Consider the following 4,852-nt stretch of genomic DNA (forward strand, 5'->3'; position numbering starts at 1 on the left):
AGGCTCTAAGTCCAAGACATGCATCACTCTCTATTTATGAAAGAAAGTATCTTGTTATACTTTTGGCAATCTCTAAGTGGAGGCATTACTTAGAGAGTAAATCTTTTGTGATTAAAACAGATCATGGACCACTAAAATATCTATTGGAACATAAACTGACTACTGCCATTCAAAAGAAGGGCTTAACCAAGTTATTGGGGCTGGATTACACTATTCAATATAGAAAGGGCAAGTCAAATGTTGTTGTTGATGCTTTATCTAGGCAGTGGGAAGATCAAGGTCAGTGTCTTCTATAGGCACTACCCTAATTATTCCTAGTTGGGTTCAAGAAGTGGAAGGACGTTATAAGGAAGATCCTATACTATGCAATGGATTTCTGTTTTAACTGTTAATCCTAATGTTGATCTTAAGTTGAAGTATTCAAGAGGTATCCTTAGATTTAAGGATAGAGTCTATATTGGGGTTGTTGGTTCTCTTATATTACAGATACTTCAGACACTACATGATTCACCTTATGATGGTCATTCTGGAAGTCAGGCTACCTATCAAAGGATTAGGTCTTACTTTTACTGGCCTAGGTTGAAGGCCATGGTAGCTACTTATGTGAGAGCATGTACAGTCTGTCAATAAACTAAGGTGGAGCGTGTGGCTAAACTAGGACTGTTACAACCACTACCTATTCCTCAACAAGCTTGGCAAGTAATTACTATGGATTTTATAGAGGGTTTGCCTACATCATTGAGAAAGAATTATATTCTTGTGGTGGTTGATAAGTTTACTAAATATAGCCATTTTTTGGCATTAGCACACCCTTACACTGCGGCAGAGGTGGCAAATTTTGTACCTAGATCATGTCTACAAGTTTCATGGCCAGCCTAAAATGGCCATTTTAGGCAGGGACAATACTTTCACTAGCCTCTCTCGGAGAGAGCTAATGAAGCAGTTAGGAAATCAGACCTTATTTAGCACTGTTTACCATCTTGAAACTGATGGGCAGTCAGAGAGGGTAACCAATGCTTAGAACAATATCTAAGAGGTATTTGTTTTTTCCAACCTAAGTAGTGGGCTAAATGGTTGTCTCATGCTGTATGGTGGTATAATACTACCTACCATACTGCTCTTAAGTTAACACCTTTTGAAGTCCTATATGGCTACAAGCCTCCTACAATGGTATGGCATAGAGACAGTCCAGTGCAAGCAATATCAGAATTAATGCAGAGCAGATAAGCGATCAGAAAATTAGTCAAGTTTTAGTTAGAATAAGCAAGTAATCGAATGAAGCAGAAAGCATATAAACACAGATCATAAAGAACCTTTCAGGTGGGGGATTTGGTTTACTTGAGAACTCACGCCTACACCCAATTTTTCATGTTAGTTTATTGAAGAAACATATTGGAGAGCTATATCGTCTTCAACAGATTCTCCTGTAATGGACGAAGAGGGTCAGTTCATGATTGAACCAAGTCAGATTCTAGGCAGAAGAATAGTTATTCGACAGAACAAACTGATAACTCAGTTACTAGTTCGATGGACTAACCTGGATGCACCGAACGACACATGGGAGGATTATTCTGTGCTTCGAGGACAATTTTCGAATTTTGATCCTTGGGGACAAGGATCTTCTCCAGCGGTGGGTATTGTCACAGTCGGAGGAGATTAGCGTGGAAACGAAGAGGAAAATGGTGAATTAGGGATTGAGATTTGAAAGAGAAATGAAAATGGGGAATTAGGGATTGAGGTGCGAGAGGGAAATGAAAATGGGGAATTAGGGATTTTAGCAAATGAGGGGAGAATGATATTACCTGATGAAGTGGAGCAGCACGTGTCCGATTCAGGAGATGGTGGAGCAGGCCGGTATCCGATCCATAAAGAGTTAGCAGCCCAGTCAGTCCAAATGAAGGAGTAACCCACTTATCCAAGTCCAATATCCTGCAAGAAGAGAATATGTTAGTTTGTTATAATCTGTTAAAAGGACAACCAGCTGGCATCCGTGCAAATTATTATTCTAGCCATGTAACTAAATAATATAAGTTGTAAGAGGAAATTGATTCCAAATGAAATGAATGAAGTATTTTTTCTTCTCTAAATTATCTATTTTCTATTACGTCATTCTCGCATTCTTCCTATTTCTCTTAATCTATCACAGTGAACCACCCGGAACGTATTTGTTCCCAAAGTAAAACAGGATTGAATTGAAGATGATTTGATCATCCCTGCATGCATGCATTAAATCACTTAATTCTCATCTTTAGGAGCACTTCAATTAACCCATTCACTTACCAGTTCCTTTCCCGGTCCACTTGATCGAATTCAATGCCTGTCCACGATCCTATTGTTGCCTTTGGCAGTTCGATGACGAGACAGGCTGATCCACAGCTGGTTGTGAAGCATTCTCCATGACAGGAATGGGAATAAGGCAAGTGACGACACGTCACTCTCCTTTTCATCTTTCACTACAAACGAGTATATTGTGTCGGTAATCATAGGAACTAGGATCATGTACTGTAAAAGACCATACCAATTAGACCTCAAAAAAACAAAATACAACTATAAAAGGCTATGAAACTGAGCAAGATAAGACCTTAAAGCTTCCAAGAGGCTTCCATGGCCAGTCGGTGAGAATTCCTGGTTTTGACGCCATGCTTGCTTAGCTTCTGCTTGTGCAAATGGGTTGGGAAGGAGATGTTATTATATACTAGTTGTACTGAAACATTCGCACCCTCACAGACTGACACGTTTTGATGGTCCTTTCTTTATGATCATTTAAGACTTTTGCTCTACAAACCAACTAAAATCACCAGCTGGACTCGATTGATTTGTTTTCAATTAAGCCTACATTTGCAGTTCGATCATTGAGATTCTTCTTTTGATCTTTTAAAATATCTTTGTTTGATCAACTTATAACCTATTGTCTGTATTTAGTGATGGATAGAGAAGAGCTAAAAATGATCGTATTCTTTTAAAAAATTTAAATTTTTATATAATCTAAGTATTTTAATTTTATGTATAACTTTGTAAAAATTCATATCCAACATAAAATCATATGTTCGTGACTCCGTCGTTGTTTAAATTCAATCTCAACTGTGCTGCTACAAGTTAATAGCAATAAGAGCTCATGCAAAATGTGTACTGATTTTTATACGTGTCCTCAACATCTAGGTCAATTTCTAAATTTCTTTAATAAGTATTTAGGTTCTTAGTCGATTATGCAATGGTGTCAACCCAAAATCGGTGGAAGTACTAAATCAAAAGTCCAGGTGGCAATAAGATGAGTCATATTTTATTGCATAAGGATACCATGTATATCATGGAAAAAAGGCATGCAAATGCCAATTTGAATATGTAATATGATCCATAAAAACTTATCAAACATTATTGTTTTTAATACTACTCTATTTAAAATTTTCATATTTTTATATCAAACACCACCATTTCACAATATTATGTTAATGTCTTACTTGCATTCAATGTATTCTTTCTCATGTCTTGTATCAACACATTTAACATCTTCAATTATAACATTTTCAAATATTGTATTTAAATAATATCCAAAAATTCCTACTAAGACATAAAAAAATTCAACATTCCACATTGACTCATCACAAGCTAATATTATACTTAATTTAACACATATGTGGAAATTGGAATTCCATGATGTGATACTATCGAGCACCAAATTCAAACTGAACAAGCTAATAATATTGAAGTTCTTCCAAGATGATTGTAAGGGAGTTCCCCCTTACTTCATAGCTTCCTTATTCATTTATGCATTATGCGTGACTTAAGTATGCCTTAAACACATCATATTATGTTGAATATTCATATGTTATCAATTGCTTGCATACTTTATGATATTCATGCATATTACATTTACTTAGCTTATGTCATGGTTATGTTAGCTCATATGCACACATTAGTTAGGCGTACAACGTATATGATTGCATTTCTAGCTCATTATCCATTTAATCATTTGTTTTATTGCTCTTTTATACGTAAATTGGAAGCTAAGGCAACTTATGGCAGCTCATGTTAGCTCCAAAAGGTGCATGCTAGCTCACTTAGCTTAAAGGAGCTTAATGGAGCTCAAAAGTTAACTGAAGGAGCAGAAGGAAAGTTGAACTTAGCTGGAGAGTAGCTAAAAATACTTAAGGGACATGAGGAGATAATAGCTAGCTACACTCACCTAGCTAGCTTAATTAATTGCTTACCTTAAGTGACATGCATGAACCACGAGCTTATAATTCTTCCATACATCACCTTTTAACGTGAGGAGTTAAAACACATTCAAGGTGCACAATGTGAACACATTAAAAAGGCAATCCAAGGGACAGTTCAAGTCAGTTAGATTGTTCGCCATGTTTGAATAGGGTCCAAGCATATTTGGTTTGCGAAGTCTTCTTGACATTTAATCCCCTATCTCTTACCTTTCCAACACACTTTGAATCGCATCAATCCGATAGCGGGTGCTCGAGATATTCCCATATTACCAAAGACTGTTCAGGCTGGAAATTCATACGAGATTTACAACCATTCATTACCTCCTTGAATTTATAAATGGATGGAATTGATGAAGAGATGCATGGACCAAAGAGGCTATTCAAATGAAACCATGCAGCATATTTATGATAAAGAGTGCACATTCATCCAAGGCATCCAAGAGTCTTGTTCACACTCAAATGATGAATTCATTTAATCCATATACATTCATCCAAGCAAGTTCATGAAGGGAATCAAACCAACATGTTCACACCAAGGGGGAAGAATTCAGCCAAAGAGAATTAATTCATTAATGGACGAATATGAATTCATCCATTGCATTTCTTTGTTCACAGTAGGTGTGCATTGCATCCAC

At 36.6% G+C, this 4,852-nt stretch overlaps 1 pseudogene; it reads right to left on the minus strand.

The window, feature by feature from the left end:
- Positions 1-1,400: 1,400 nt before the first annotated feature.
- On the minus strand, positions 1,401-2,787 carry LOC120205786 (annotated as a pseudogene).
- Positions 2,788-4,852: the final 2,065 nt, after the last annotated feature.

Source organism: Hibiscus syriacus, unplaced genomic scaffold, assembly GCF_006381635.1.
Source record: "Hibiscus syriacus cultivar Baekdansim isolate YM2019G1 unplaced genomic scaffold, ASM638163v2 tig00013040_pilon, whole genome shotgun sequence".
Classification (NCBI taxonomy): domain Eukaryota; kingdom Viridiplantae; phylum Streptophyta; class Magnoliopsida; order Malvales; family Malvaceae; genus Hibiscus; species Hibiscus syriacus.